The sequence below is a fragment of the Schistocerca nitens genome, chromosome 8 (assembly GCF_023898315.1).
Source record: "Schistocerca nitens isolate TAMUIC-IGC-003100 chromosome 8, iqSchNite1.1, whole genome shotgun sequence".
NCBI classification, from domain to species: domain Eukaryota; kingdom Metazoa; phylum Arthropoda; class Insecta; order Orthoptera; family Acrididae; genus Schistocerca; species Schistocerca nitens.
Window position 1 is genome coordinate 111,637,201 of NC_064621.1, and position 17,474 is coordinate 111,654,674.

A 17,474-nucleotide genomic window follows, 5' to 3' on the forward strand; every position below is an offset into this window, starting at 1 on the left:
CTCGTGCATCTAGGGCAGGATGGGTGGTACAACCACGGTCGAAGTGGCGTTTCTAATCGCATTAGGAACTTTGTTTATGTTGAGAACCCTTGGCCGCATAGTAAAGATGGACAGAGAAAAACGGAAAAGATATTACTGGGTACCGTAGGACCACGTAAAGTTGTCTGAATAATCGCATGAGTCAGATACGTGGTCCAGAGCCCCAAAGCCAAGAAACATAAAATGGTTCAAATGGCTCTGAGCACTATGGGACTCAACTGCTGTGGTCATTAGTCCCCTAGAACTTAGAACTACTTAAACGTAACTAACCTAAGGGCATCACAAACATCCATGCCCGAGGCAGGATTCGAACCAAGAAATATATTAGGGTTCACTTTTGCCAATTTAAATTGGACACTGCAAGTTATCAGGATAATGGAGTAAATTTGTGGTTACTGCTTCTTGGCTTCGTTTAAGAGGGGGGGGGGGGGATGTATCTAACAGCTATCTAAAATGTTATTACGAAGGTAAAGAGTATGTGGTATCCAAACAGAATAGCTAATTCACAGTATAAAATTAAAACCAAGTGCTCAGTTGTGAAGGAACTGTCTGATCAGCAGCACAAGGTCCACGATATAAAGTCAGTTCGTAGTAAAAATATCTCCGTTATCGATTAATTCAGATATATGTACAGTATTTAACAGTCATTTTCTGAGCACTGCTCGTGAATTAAATAAAAATTTAGTTTCTACAGGGGCTCATATAACTTTCTTGGCAAATGACTTCCAGAGACTGATGTCTGGAATACTCCTCTGTGACACAGACAAGGGGGAGATCGAGTCAATAATGCAATCACTAAGGACCCTCATGGATATGATGGAGTGACTGGCAGAATATTAAAGTACTGTGCTGCACATGTTAGCCCTGTATTTAGTCACATCTGTAATTTTTCCTTTCGAAATGTTCAGTTTCCTGAACGATTAAAATACTCAGCAGTAAAGCCGCTTTATAAAAAGGAAGAAAGGGAAAATGTAGACAGTTTTAGACCTATTTCTATGCCGTGAGTGTTTGGTAAAGTTATTGAAAAGGCTATGTATGTGAGGATAATTGATCATTTTATATCACATGATTTGCTATTAAATGTACAGTTCGGCTTTAGGAGTCGCTTAACAACTGAATATTCTGTAGTCTTTTTTCTCTGTGAGGGATGGGTCAAACAAAATGTTTAGAACGCTAGGATATTTTTTTGATTTAGCTAAGGCGTTTGATTGTGTTGATAACAAAATATTGCTCCAGAGGTTGGACCATTATGGAATACGGGGAGTAGCTCACAATGGGTTCACCTCTTACTTTAACATACAGCAAAAGCTCATTATTCACAGTGTTGAGAATGGCTGTGATGTGGAGTCTGACTGGAGTACAGTCAAGTGGTGGGAGCCTCCAGGATCAGTGTTAGAGCCACTCCCGTTCCTTATTTATATAAATGATATACCCTCTAATAGATGGACAACTGTAAAATATTCCTCTTTGCTGATGACACTAGCATGGCAGTAAAGGATGTTGTGTGCAACATCGGCTTGGTTTCAAAGAGTACAGTTCATGACATAAGTTCATGGCTTGTAGAAAATAAACTAAGGCTTATTGTTAGAACTGATCTAACACAAAAATAAGTTATAATATAACATAATAACGAAAAGAATAGGAAAGCCCCAGAAAGTTTACATTGGCGCCAGAGGACGAGTGCCTCACGCAGAAACACACGTTTGTATCTAAAGATGCAATTACTATTGCACACGCGATCGTCAATTACAATTCTTTTTAGGAAGCACCCGAGAGTGAAAAACCACTAAAAAAATTCAGAAGTACATGATTTGCATTTTTGTTAAGGCTAATCTTTTGAAGACGCTACACGTCGTGTGGAGGATGAGGCTGTTGTTGTTGTTGTTGTGGTCTTCAGTCCTGACACTGGTTTGATGCAGCTCTCCATGTTACTCTATCTTGTGCAAGCTGCTTCATCTCCCAGTACGTACTGCAGCCTACATCCTTCTGAATCTGCTTAGTGTATTCATCTCTTGGTCTCCCTCTACGATTTTTACCCTCCACGCTGCCCTCCAATAAATTGGTGATCTCTTGATGCCTCAGAACATGTCCTATCAACTGATCCCTTCTTCTAGTCAAGTTGTGCCACAAACTCCTCTTTTCCGCAATTCTATTCAATACCTCCTCATTAGTATGTGATCTACCCATCTAATCCTCAGCGTTCTTCTGTAGCACCACATTTCGAAAGCTTCTATTCTCTTCTTGTCCGAACTATTTATCGTCCATGTTTCACTTCCATACATGGCTACACTCCATACAAATACTCTCAGAAACGACTTCCTGACACTTAAATCTATACTCGATGTTAACAAATTTCTCTTCTTCAGAAAAGCTTTCCTTGCCATTGATACATTTTATATCCTCTCTACTTCGACCATCATCAGTTATTTTGCTCCCCAAATAGCAAAACTACTTTAGTACTTTAAGTGTCTCATTCCCTAAATTAATTCCCTCAGCATCACCCGAGTTAATTCTACTACATTCCATTATCCTCGTTTTGCTTTTGTTGATGTTCATCTTATATCCTCCTTTCAAGAAACTGTCCATTCCGTTCAACTGCTCTTCCAAGTCCTTTGCTGTATACCACTATAGTATACTATTACTGTGTACTTTAATGATGATGAATCTGATACGTATTTCACTGTAGAATGGTTATTCACCCAAAACTGAGCAGCAGAGAAAAGATAATATCCAAGAATATCACGGCAGCTGGCATGACAGATTATTGTCATTAAATGAAATGCATTTCGACTCTGAACAATATTATAACGATGATATCTGCATTTCGACTCTGAACAATGTTATAACGAAGATATCTATGTTTACTGCCTTACTGGCTGGTCTAAATTTTAAAGAAATGCTAGATTAAATACGCAGATCACAAGCGGCACCCTTAATGAATGAAGCTATTATCGTAACTGGATCATCTTGCGAAAATTAATTTCCTATACACCCTTATTGGTACAATAGCTGTAACAAAAGATAAAAGTAACTCAGGTTTTATCTGTAGGCCTGTACATGTTCTCATATACCCCCTTTGCTAAGTATTACATCATAAAATGTTCAGTGTGGCACGAGTATTTGTTACAATCAACCTTCCTTCAAAGAATTTACTTCGAATACAGACAGCAGTCCACTTGGTTTCATTAACATTTTATGTATAACTTCTAGATGACTGTCATACGTTTAGAAGATGTTAAAATGTACACTATCATAAGAATACACTTAATACCAACCGCAGACTTCACTGCCGAAAAGACAGAGGAGCGCTCTGAGCTGCTCTGACGTAGTTGTAACCATCTTCCCATCTCATGCCGGAAGCCAGTGTATTAATAGTCATTCAGAATGTTTTACTAATAGTGGGTGGTTATAATTGAAGTACAGCTACTCACAGAGGTGCAGTGCAGGCTGGAAGTATCGTATGGCAACTTAGCTTCGTAGATATTCCATTGTGTTCGTGTGGAACAGATTTACGACGGAAAAAAAAGATTGGCATCCAGGAGGAAATTTGGTTCTGTGAATGGAAGAAACATGTAGACAAATAGTTCCATATGCGATAGCTTAAAAATAGGGCGTAGACAGAAAAGATGAAACCAATGACAAAGGCATAATGTCGATTTTATTATTAACCGCCGCTAACGCAATGTGTTCAGTATGAGCACCGGAGACGTTGACTAAGTGCTGAATTCGGAGAACCACGTGATCAACAGTTTCTCGCAGCAGTTCCGGTGGAATATGAGGAACGCCTCCCTGTTTACTGGCGTTGAACAGGAAGTGTCCCAGGTAAACGTGTTAATTTCTCTATCCCCGGAGCGAAGGTCACATGCATTCAGATCTGGTGATATTGCAAGGCATGCAACTAAAAAACCTCTGGAGACAATACGTTCGTGGAAGGGCGCCTTCAACAAACCCTTCACGGCGTAAGACATGAGGTGTAGCCCCATCTTGCATCAAAACAGTGGTTTAGTTGCGCTCTTCCAAAGCAGTTATGACATGGTGTAAGCCTCTGGGTTTATTCTCTTCAAATAACGACGGATCAAGAATACAGGCGCTTGTGCATCGACACTGTGCAGTCACTTGGGGCGACTGATATGGCTTCATGTGCAGAACATGCGCTTGAACAGCAACCTAACTTCGGACATCTGCCTGTATTCACAGCACCCCATAGTGTACACTGTGTCTTGTCACTCAGTAAAATATTTCCCGGCCACAGGTCGCCAACTTCTAGTCCTCCATGTATTATCCAGGAACATCTACTGCACTAGGCTTATGTGAATGTATAGTGTGGTTTCACAAGCTCCTTCATTGTCAGTCCGTTTTTCTTCTTGGAGATGGCACTTCACTGGTCTGTTAGGTGTACAATGGACATCTGCACGATATAAGACCCTCTTTGTCCGGTACGTGATTCCAGCTTTGCTAGAATGCAACTGTTTCCGCGCTACTGATTCCATGTGAGGTGAAGCGACACCAGGTGAAAGATTTCTTTTGAGAAAAATTTTGTAACGACCGCATCATCTCTAGGCAGTTTCAATACGTTAGACCTTCCACATTACTTGACCTAAATCCATGTGACTTCTGATCGTGGAGATATCTGAAAGATCATGTCTGCCAGCGATGTATCTGAACTGGTCCTGATTACTTATTTGTGTGAACAAAATCATGCGTATGTGGAGTTTAATGTCTGTAAAAGGCACGTTATTTAACACTTTAAAACTTCATCATATGAGCATTTATTAGTAATTTGCTTGTATGTGTGTGAGAAGAAAATAAAATTTGTAATATCTGTTGAATTTGCAATCCTATATTCCCCCATACGAGATACACCTGCAAATTATTGTGTTGCTGTGTAGGAGAGAGGTGTGTAAAATCACTCATTAAGGCTTGCAAGTCTGAGAATAGTTGTACTCAGCTAACACAAGCTATTGCAGCAAGCTGACACCTCTGACCAATAAAGAAAAATTGCTTCACTGCTATGCACCTCAGTATTTCTGTAAAACTTTAATAATAATGGTGGGATAATTTTTTTCTTTTACATGAGCTTTGCGACAGACCCATATCTCAGACTCCTTAAGAAAACTGGTTCAGAGCAATACACATAGCTGGTGTCATATATAGAAACAACCATTCGTCAAAAATATTGTTGTATGGTGAATAGATGTGATGCAAAACGCTCAAAATACTTGTATTGAGCTACCACAAGCTTCTGTAGAACACTGACGTCTAACCTGTAAATAACAAATCGTTCAGTTCGATGTAACTCAGTAAACATATGGAGTGTAAAGAATTTATATGCAATAATAATTTTGTTCTTTCATAACATAAGCTTTTGTGACACACTCACACTTGTGACTTGTAAAAAGAAAAAAGTTGATTCAGTGCAGTACACATAGTTGGTGTTGTATATGAAGACTTACTCTTCAAAATATATTGTTGTATAACGAATGGATATGATGAATAACTCTCAGAATACTGCGACTGAACTATCCCAAGCAACCATAGCGCTCTGGTATTTGCGACCTGTAAATAACAAGTGGTTCAGTGCAACTCACCTCAATCATCAGAGACAACTGTACATTAATTTACATATGGTGATGTTTTTTTTCTTATGCATGCTCTATTAGCAGTGACAGAGAGAGTTTACTACATTATATATAAGAATGTGCTATTGTAATATTTTTATCTTGAATTGATCTCTGTAAGTGTAAAGATAATTGTTTCAGTATGGATATAATAGTGGCCATGCAGGTAACTTAACACACCACATAACAGTTATGCATATGTAATGAATGTGAGGAAGAAAAATAAGGGGTGGAGACAGAATTAATTGAAAAAAAAAGATATATTTTTTGTGTTCAGTGTATATTCCACTAATTTTTTTCGAAAGAATTCTAGTGTTCAATCATATTCATCAGAGTGAGTACAGATGTATTGAGTTCAACGTAATGAACACATCATTAGCTAAATATGCGTATGGACTTCTATATAATAGTTTTATAAAAGACATAGCTCCATAAAATCAGTGAATGATAATACAGTACTTATCGATATATTTCTGTACCTAGATCTACGTAGCATCAAATGTATTAGTTTATAATATTAGACTGTCGGAATCATATAACAAATACTTTGTATCTATATTACTACAAATAAGTATGCAGTGTTAAACATAATTAGTTACAGCATCAAAAATAATTATGATAATGTTTTTCTCTGTAATAAAGTTAGACACTACTTGACTTTGACGATCAGGTATGTATACATCAGCAGACATTAGTAATTAAAGCTTAAAAAGTACATTATGAAAAATATGAGAACTTTAGACACAGTCAGCTCACATATCTTTCTGTGTAAAATCTGAAATGAACACATATGCCATATGTACACTATGAAGTATCTATTGCTGTATTCAGATATATGAAATAGGAATAACATATGAAAATTTTTTTACAGTAACTTTAAACAAACCCTGTCATTTAATGAATGGAAATGTATTATGTGTGTATGTTTGCTATGTACATATACTGCTTACGCAGCAGATTTATAAATTCTGTTACATACACAGACACTTTCTCTTTTGAATCATTGGTCTTCTGACTGGTCTGATGCGGCCACAACGAATTCCTGCCCTATGCCTACCTCTTCAACTCAGAGTAGCATTTGCAACCTAACGTCTTCAATTATTTTCTGGATGTATTCCAATGTCGGTCTACCTGTACAGTTTTTGCCCTCTACAGCTCCCTCTATTACCATGGAAGTCATTCCCTGATGTCTTAAAAGATGTCCTACAATCGTGTCCCTTCTCCTAGTCAGCGTTCTCCACATATTCCTTACCTCTCCGATTCTGCACAGAACCTCTTCATTTCATACCTTATCAGTCCGCCTAATTTTCAGCATTCGTCTGTAGCACTACATCTCAAATGCTTCGAGTCTCTTCTGTCCCATTTTTCCACAGCCCATGTTTCACTGTCATACAACGCTGTGATCTAAACTTACATTCTCAGAAATGTCTATACATGCAATGAGAAATCATTGATACTCCCCCAATATACACATGCGCACGCAAACATGCAAATAAATATGTTTGACCACTTCGTTACTCTCTCAAGTGAATAGTATGAGTACGACTGAGTTTCCATTCTTTCATCACGTTTGAACCACTTACTGTCATGACATGACAGAGTGATTTATAGTTTTCTTGATTCTTAGATCGAAAATTAATCTGTCACACCATTTGCGGTACAATAACACCACTACTCAGGCACCTCTGGCAATTGTCAATGATAATACTCGATGTGGCTAAACGTATCACACCACAGTCGTCACAGAGTGTGAAATGCTTGTGTACAGTATGTGTACATTTAGGATTATAGAGGGCCAAACTCAACAATCTGCACTCTATTTGCCTTGGCTTTCATGGAAGCGACAGCCTTATTGTTCACCAGCTTTATGCCACAAAGAATAGTAGCTACATATCTAAACATATCGAATTTATCTCGGTAGCACCTTATCACTTCATACAGACCACACTTTTGACACAGTAAATGAAACTTACCATGCCCTTACATAACGTACCATTGGGTGTTCGAAATGAGATCTGGCGAACTCATAACAACACTCATACATATGGGATTTTGACAGGTCTAATACGAATATGTATATACTGCCATAAACAGGTTTTGTACACAGTTTTGACACGTTAGGCATCTCCACAGCCACAAATTCGTCATAGAAAATAGTTGTCGACTTGGCATGGCGATGTAACAAATGGTTCAAATGGCTCTGAGCACTATGAGACATAATATATGTGGTCATCAGTCCCCTAGAACTTAGAACTACTTAAACCTAACTAACCTAAGGACACCACACACATCCATGCCCAAGGGAGGATTCGAACCTGCGACCGTAGCGGTCATGCGGTTCCAGACTGAAGCGCCTAGAACCGCACGGCCACACAGGTCGGCGCGATGTAACATCTAGGGTCGAACACCCATCACATTTTCTGATGAAATGAATTGAGTGAAGACTTCGAATATTCTCTATTGATTTCCCGAAAACTGCATTGTTCATTAATTTATATTTTTATTTTCAAAATTATATTCGATTTTTACATCAATATAGGACTTGATACAGGAAATTTGCTGGAAAAGTGTATTGTGGGTGATTCTACTCAACTCCACCCAAAGACCGAGACATTACGTTAGGTTTCTACAACGAATTATTTACCTAGATTTATCCCATAACTTTGTCAGCAGCAAGGAGTGGGAAGTGGTTCGCGGAATCTGATGCCTGGACAAGGCGGTAAATCGATGTGCAAGTCACGCGGACTAACAAGCGTATCTCCAGGAGCTATCTTCCATCATCATTATCTTCTGCCACAGCTGAAATCAACAGACAGCCACCGAAGTGTCCAAGTACACAAGCACTGTTGCATGACGGAAGAAAAAGAAAGAAAGAACAACTGTTAATACGCTAGAACAGACTGTAACTTAAATCGCCAGTTCTTTTGTAGAACTCAACCATTAGTAGATTATCTGCCACAGAGTGTCTGTTTACACACTGGCAAAGTTTCCGCGAATTCTGCACTCGAAGAAAAACAGCATGTAAGCTTTAGTTAAAAGATCGAGTTTGATCTCTGTGTACTTAAACCCTGTGTCACAAAACAGCCCTGGTGGAGTGTGGTAGTGAAGGATCTAGATATTATGTTGATAAGAATGTATCTGGATTTTCCAGAAACATGTGCCAGAAAGTGTGTGGTTGTGTGCTTGCAAAGCCCTGAATATTGCTTAGAGTATGTGATTTTGAAGTTCTGGCAAACATTCGCTGCACGCCTATGTTCCGCATGTGTTGCGTCATTAGCTGTAAATTTGCTGGAGATTGAGGAAGTATCGAGCAGCATGGTTTCCTTGAGTTTTTCTACCGAATCACGAATTTCCGACGGGAATACCCCCTTCTATGTAATGATCTGAAATTTAACATCACCGGGATATGCAGCTCGTGTGCGAAGCATGTCCGTCTGATGCATAGATTCAGCAAATGTTGGAAGTGGTGTCTGTATAAATGTTAACGAAGCCAGGAATATTAGCATTGCCTTTTCAGAAACCCTTTTACAATATTAAATGTAATTAACTGTCTTCACATGCAAGGCACTAACCTATGTATTACGCGGTTCTAACCCTGCACTCAATGAGCAAATGACCATCATATCCAGTCTATGAAAGAACACTGTTATTAAGAGGGAGTCGGTATTTCATGGCGCATTAGTTGTGTACTCTCCAGGTAAACTTCCCATTCAGATCACATTGATCAAACGCATAATTTTATTTGTTAATGACGTTTCACAAATAAAACAGTTAATGTCTTCGTTAAACTGTTTCACAACTTCCTGCATTTCATATAGAGGAATCTCGGTGTGATAAATCACCTCGAATTTCTCCTTAAGTGCTTTAAGCTTAGGGAGAAACAGTTTTGTAGGATTGTCACCGAAGTATTATCTACAAATACAGTACTAGGACCCGAGTCATACCAGCCGACAACCTGATACGCTGATGCGAATGGTATATGCCGTTTGGTGAGAACTATATGGGAAGCGTTGGAGTTATTCTCAAAGCCCGCCACAGGAACGCGAAGACATTCAAAATCTATATACAGTACACAGGGTGCTCACTCCTTTTGTTGAAATTTGTCGAACTTCAAGAAATTGTTACCCTTGGTAGGCATATCAACAGGTCCCTGCATACAATCTTCTAGAAGGTCAATATTCGAAGAACCAGCACACAATGGAACAAAGACATACGAGTGAAGTTTAACCATATGATGGTAACTAGCAACTCTATACATAGTGACAGTCATGGAATCTTGTTTCTTTAGAACGTTTACGCAAACTGATAATTGTGGTACTTGCTTCCCAAATTTCTAAATATACAGAATCTTTACAGGGAAGTCAATAGCAGAAAATCGAAATATTTGTAATTTTCACTCTTTCTTAAGGTTTAGTAAGTGTGCAATCTCAATGTTACTGAATATTTCTCTCAGCAGCCAGAGCCAGAATGGACCAAGGCTCAAAAAAAAATTTAAAAAAAAGGTTCAAATGGCTCTCATCACTATGGGACTTAACATCTGAGGTCATCAGTCCCCTAGAACTTAGAACTACGTAAACCTAACTAACCTAAGGACATCACACACATCGATGCCCGCGGCAGGATTCGAACCTGCGACCGTAGCGGCCGCGTGGTTCCAGACTGAAGCACCTAGAACTCTCGGCCACACCGGCCGGCCGGCCACGGACCAAGGAAAGTTTGCAGTCTCGGTATTCTACACATTAATGATAGCCTTTATGCTGGCGTACCTATTTGAAGGTCAACATCTGAAAAATACGTAAGTGAACGTTTAACCATACGATGTGAACTTGCGCTTTTCCAGAATATCCTACCTGAAAATCAAAAAAATCCGATCCGGATCTTATTTATTACTGACTTCTCATACCATGCAGCAAGCAGGCTGCCCTGCGATACCAACTCATTTAACCTACGCAAATTAATGGTGACTGTGCTAACTTTGCAGTCCCCATTTACTATATCAAATTAGCAACGAAGGAAATTGTAGCACATAACAGGGGGATAACGTGGATCATAAACAATTTTGGGAATTTCACATAACCAAACACTTTGAAAAGCATTAAGGAACATTATCGGATCTCAATCGAATTCTCGATGCAGGCGTCAAGACCTCTTTCCAAAAACCTCTCCAATTACCCTAAATGGCAACGATGCGACTGCATATTGGTGCACCTGGTCATTCTCATTATTACTGTTATTTCTAACAAGGTAGGCTAAGAAGCTACTGCTGACTGGTCTAAAGGCTAATCCACATCAAAAAATATTGACATGTCCAGAACAAGCTTTCAGACGCTGAACTATACAGCCAATGGCATGAGGAATTGGTAGGTTCCTGTGCGACACCTAGTGGAATAATGATGGGTGGTGTTTGGTTGCGAGAAGAGCTCATCGTGATGAATCTCCAAAAAAGAAAAGATAACAGTATCATATAAACAGTGCTGCATGCTCTAGAAAAACATTGTATCGTATAAGAAAATGCGAGAACGATTAATGCATATCTAGAATAATACTTACGTCTTGTATTTGAGGGGCACTTTCTTGCAGGTACTGAACCAAATAATGTCGAAATATATTCATCATCTTGCAATATAGGATACTCCTACAGCACTGCAATGTGTTGCTTGATACCAGCAGACGTGTCCTCAACAAGTGGTTTTGCATTTCCATCAGCAACAAAAAAGTGTTATATTTGAATGTTCCACACACATAAACACACATGCGAAAATGCTTACATACTCACATAAACAAACAAACAAACAAACAAAAGCACTAGAGAAGGACAGTCCGCTCCTGAATTGATTCAAAGAGCCAGATGCTTCTAAGGAGTGGGTTACAGGTTATTCGGAAAAACTGATTGGTAGCTCATGTGGTTCCGAAATGCGTGTCTTGTGGCAGTAATGAGACTAATGAAAATTCTGTGGTAGGCTGCTTCAACGTAACCCTTCTCCACACCATTAAGAAAACGTTTATCAAGCTACTAAAACTGTGTTGTAGACCATATGCACCTACGTCAATCTAAATAGTAACGCCAATTACAACGAAACGAAGGTAAAGACAACTCAACCTTCCAGTTCCCCTGTGGAGAAACATTTTCATGCCAGCCACACTCTCTGCGCAGCTATTAAGACAGACGAAATACCAGTTTTTTAGAATGGTACATTAACCTGGAAAACTCTTCCAGCATCATGTTTCTGCTCTTCATTTGAAAAGATAATGTCAAATTTCAGAAACTCAGTACTTTTCAGTAAGTTGTTACTTGACATCCTTTCTCACAGCATCACAGTCATAACGTGTCGTCAGCGATCTTATAAGCTGCCGTCTTCAGCCACCGCGTGGTCAGAGCGTATTGCAAAGCGGCGCAGGCACCGGTCCCCACCCAAATGCGCAACGCTCCCCTCCACTCCCATGGACTGGACTGTAAGCCGTCGCAACAGCTCATTGCTCCCCATCATTATTACTGATTGGATCACAATGTACCTCCCTAGTTCACAGCTCCCCACCACTATCACAGATGAAATGGCAAGTTGGTTCACTGCTCCATACCATTCTCGCAGATGAGAATGCATGGAACAAATCACATGGCGACTTGAGGTGTCACTCTGCACTCTTGGCACAGTGATAGATTCCAGCTCGCTTTCTTGACTGTTTACCTCTCCATTTTAGATCAGCTCTTCATACAAACCACAATTAAAACATATGTATATAGGTTGCCTCAGGAGCAATGGTCAATATTCAGGGATATGTCAGGAACGATTACGTAAAGCAAAAAACAATAAATGGACATATTCCCAGTTCCAAATGGTTCCTGAGAAAGAAAATGCTTGCATTTAATTTTGTACGTTTTTCTTGAATAACTCGAAACTCGCAGCCTCTAGTAAAAACGTATCGCAGTACAAAATTAAATTACATTACATTTCCTATGAAAAGGTTCTATTCATTCGTGTTCTAGGACTTACAGTTTGCTTGAAGAGAGCAAGAGAATACTGATAATCATGGCGACGTGCATGCGCCGATGTGTAGGTAACTTTTGTAAGTCATTTTGATGTAGATTGCCGACTTGACAGACCACGCGTCCGATACCTAATTATTCATCGTCTACATTACTGTGGGACGTTGTAAACAATGACAGTGCACTGGATAATAAGGACAATAAATAACAACATACATTAAATGTTTTCTATATCAGAAGCCATTCAGAAAAGGACATACGAGTTCTTTTCAGAAAATTCCGAAACATGTGTAATTTCGAGCTAGTGGTGTGGGAGCGAAATGCAGTTAGCACCCCTCCACACACCTCTGTTTTATGTGTAACTGCCGAAAATTTCGTGGCTTTATGTCTGTTAGTTATGTATTGACTACAATGTTGTTTGCAAATATCGAGATATCAGAGTCAGAGTAGCAATACGTCGGCACTCGAGAGAACCTTCACAGAGACACACCACATGATGCAGAAAGCCTACAGTGATGAGTGGTTAACCTGTACTCTGTGTTACAAATGGTTCACATGAAATAAGACATAAGATAATGTCAGCGTCTTGGAATTCATCGTTTTGTTCCAAGTTCGTCTAACTGCTCATGAGTGAAGAACAGAAAAACCTTTGCCTCGCAATCTGTGGAGATCTTTAGGATCGCACAAATGAGAACGAGATATTCCTTACGAGAATCAGAATTGGTGATGAGACGTGGGACTATTGTTATGATGTTGAGACCAAGGTTCAGTCTTCACAATGGGTCCCAAAAGGTTCTCCAACACCAAAAAAAAAGCTCGTCACGTCACGTCAAATGTCAAAGCCACGCTGATATTTTTTCTGACTTCGAAGAATTAGTTCATAATGAATTCGTGCCGCAGGGACAAACAATTAATCGATGATACTATCGGGACGTATTGCGACGCCATCGAGAAAACTGTGACGAAACAATTTATGGCTCTTGCATCGCAATAAAGCACCAGCACGTTCATCCTAGTTGGTGTGTGAATTTTGAACAAAAAACGAAAATACTGTGCTGCCTCATCCTTCGTACTCTCCAGACCTGGCCCTTGGGGACATTTTTTTATATTTCCGAAGTTGAAAATCCTGTTGAAAGGATCGAGATTTGCAACGATGGACGAGACAAAAGAAAATTGGCAGACGGCGATTCGCACGATCCGAGGCGTACCGAGACAGCTTCCTGAACCCGGGAGCGGTGCATCGGTTGTGGAGCACAGCATTTCGAAGGAGACCATGCACAACAAGTAAAAGATTTGGGTATAAAATGTTCCGGAATTTTTTTTAGAGACCTCGTACGTCCAAATGTTGCTTTTCGCTTCAAATGACCGTTCCACTCATATCCCTTAATACTGACCATTCATCCTGGGACACCCTGTATATTATGTTTCATTTGTTTATTACTCATTTAACCTGAACATTAAACCTTCAGAACCTGTCTTACATCAGACCAGAGTTTTATATGCAATTCCAAAACCTATTAAAATCACAGTTACTTAAAAAATCGTAATATTTTAATATGATATGTCTTCTTCTTCTTCTCTCGGCATGTATTAGGCATATGCCTGTTACACCCTCTTGGTTGAAATTGTTGATTTTCCTCGGTCTTCCTAAATATCTTCTGTCTACTGCGTAATAATCATCATTAAGTTTTTTAATCTGTCGTCTTCCATTCTTGTGACGTTGTCCTTCCAGTTGTTTCTGATCATTTAACCGTTTCCGTCTCAGTTCTTTTCTGATGTTTGCATGCATTCTCCCGTCTAACATAATGTACCCAGCTGCTTTTCTTAGCAATCGGATCTCCAATGCTTGTGTTCTTTGTTAACTTCTTATTGTTACATATCACAACTCACTTCCACATATTATAGTTGGCACACGCAACATTTTATAGAAATTGGCTATAGTTCCCTTCCTCGCTCTAGTTCTGCGGGTTCTACTATTTTTTCCATTGATATAATTAAATCTTTCTATCTCCTTTTGTATGTCCACTTCTCTCATGAATGAGATGATGCATTATAGAATAGTAGTAGAGGGCAAAAATAAATTTGATCATTTGGACAGGACTGCCGTCTTGTCCAGTCAATGCTGATCTGTAGGATCTTCCGACTGCGATGTCAGCACAAGACAAAATTCGCGACTACTGTCGTTTACCTCCATGAAATAATCAGAAAATCTATGTTTTGTTACTGTCCAATGACGGTTATCGCTAAAGTAAAGTATTGCTTTAGTTCTTGGGTACGGGCAATGGGATCAGCTGCAGCTTCTACTTTATCCATACTTCCCTAAATCGCAGGTGTTTTTCAATAGCGCTTCTGGTCTGTCTGTTGTAAATTAGTGTATTGGCATGCATTTGTTGTCGTTTATCTCAGACTGACTCTTTCTTTGGCTTTTATTTGGATTATTTTCAAGTCGTTTGTAAGTGTTTCTGGGATTCATTAACTGCTTTAGCTCTTCCGTTGTCTAAGGTGCAGGTTTTCCCTTCAGGTTTCCGGTCTTTGGGGCTGCATATTTATAATGTAACCGAGTTAGTTTAGTAGGAAATCCATGGAATTCGTCTTTCATCTCGAGGAATGAAATGGATGTCGTCTCCCAATCTTTTGTGTCTCCACTGCAAGTTCTGGTACGGCACGCTGATACACTTAAAGTCTCAGAAAAAAGTCAGTTACAGCTTATTCCTTGGATATTTTAGAGGTGACCTCATAAATATGATGTTGTGGGTTGATATTCGAAATACTAATTACTTTGTTTGTGATTTCATGGCAAATATATGTGTGAGAGTGAGATTATAGGCTGCATTATGGGCAGCTGGAATAGTGTTACATTTAAAGAAGAAAGTACGCACTTGAAATTTACAGTGAAGGGGCAGAATATTTATATTAGTGTTACTAGCACTATTTGAATGTGCCTATGACGAATCAAATTTTGAATGGTCTGTTTTCAAACAGGGTACCCCGCCTGCTTTCTGAGGTCTGTAGAGGAAGCAGATTAGGCAAATTATGCTAAGGGATTTGATATTTACGAATATATATCCGACGTCTTTGTCTTTATTACTACTGGATGTGGATACCACGGCCGATAATAATAAGTCAAAGCGTTTCTATGCCGAAACTCCACTCTCTCATCTGTTACTTGCGTGGTATCTTAGGACACTGGAGTCTATATTTACGGAACTGGAGAACATGCAGGCTTGGGGCAGCTGACCACGTTCATTATAAGTAATACTTGATGCCGGTGTTTTGAAATATATGGCGGAGTTCGTCGAAATGAATGTGCTTTAATATTTACGTGGACGACGAGGATTATTGAGCGTCTATGGGGAATACATTTATTTATGGCTGGTCCGCCCTGCCAATAAAAAAGCACGAGAAATGCCCTGGGTACGCATGGGAGACTGAAGCAGGACAGACAGGAGTGGGTAGGTAGAAACAGAAAGGAGGCCGTGCGACCAAGAGATGGTTTCGCAGCAGTCGTGTGCCAAGGGAAAAGGAGTCGGGAAAACGAGTCTTGCTAAGAACAGAAATAGCCTGTACAAAACAGTGCTGACAGTGACTATTAGCTTTAGTAGTATTGGTGTAGTGGTAGAGTCGTTGATTAGTAATCAAAACATACTCGGCCCCGCCAGTGCTTAAATTTTGATTAATAATCATCATTGACGGCGAAGGCTTCCGGCATAACAAGCCGCCCTCATTCTGTCAACGACCTTGTCAAAGAGGGCGGAGGAGCGGACAGAGGTTCAGCGCACTCTCTGGTCGTTGGGGTGGGAAATTGCCCCTGAAGGCGGGAGAATCACCAATGATCAACGGTTTAAGGCAATGCAAACCAATGCACTGAAGACACGTAGCGTGTATCAAACATGGCCTCTCATTGAAAAAGTATCACGATGATCTCTTCATTGGCAAAAGATTCCGGAATAGTCCCACATTCGGATCTCCGGGAGAGGACTGCCGGGGGGGAGGTAACCATGAGAAAAAGATTGAATAATCAACGAAAGGATAACGTCTACGAGTCGGGCCGTGGAATTTGAGAAGCCTGATCGTGGCAGAGAAACTAGGAAATCTGAAAACGGAAATGCGAAGTCTCTATCAAGATTTTGTAGGGGTCAGTGAAGTGTAAGGGAAAGAAGACAAGGAATTCTGGTCGGATGAGTATAGGGTAATATCAACAGCAGCAGAAAACGGTATAACGGGAGTAGGATTCATTGTTAATGGGAAACAACGACAACGATAGCTCAGGTATATACAGAGTGTTACAAAAAGGTACGGCCAAACTTTCAGGAAACATTCCTCACAAACAAATAAAGAAAAGATGTTATGTGGACATGTGTCCGGAAACGCTTAACTTCCATGTTAGAGCTCATTTTAGTTTCGTCAATATGTACTGTACTTCCTCGATTCACCGCCAGTTGGCCTAATTGAAGGAAGGTAATGTTGACTTCGGTGCTTGTGTTGACTTGCGACTCATTGCTCTACAGTACTAGCATCAAGCACATCAGTACGTAGCATCAATAGGTTAGTGTTCATCATGAACGTGGTTTTGCAGTCAGTGCAATGTTTACAAATGCGGAGTTGGCAGATGCCCATTTGATGTATGGATTAGCACGGGGCAATAGCCGTGGCGCGGTTCGTTTGTATCGAGACAGATTTCCAGAACGAAGGTGTCCCGACAGTAAGATATTCAAAGCAATTGATCGGCGTCTTAGGGAGCACGGAACATTCCAGCCTATCACTCGCGACTGGGGAAGACCTAGAACGACGAGGATACCTGCAATGGACGAGACAATTCTTCGTGCAGTTGA

General features: G+C 40.0%; 1 long non-coding RNA gene across 1 annotated transcript; it reads right to left on the minus strand.

The window, feature by feature from the left end:
• Positions 1 to 5,182: 5,182 nt before the first annotated feature.
• LOC126199049 (uncharacterized) lies at positions 5,183 to 11,326 on the minus strand. The gene is made up of 3 exons (XR_007540120.1): positions 11,208 to 11,326; positions 5,493 to 5,595; positions 5,183 to 5,303 (listed from the first exon to the last, which is right to left on the minus strand). It is a non-coding gene; the product is annotated as an uncharacterized LOC126199049 (long non-coding RNA).
• Positions 11,327 to 17,474: the final 6,148 nt, after the last annotated feature.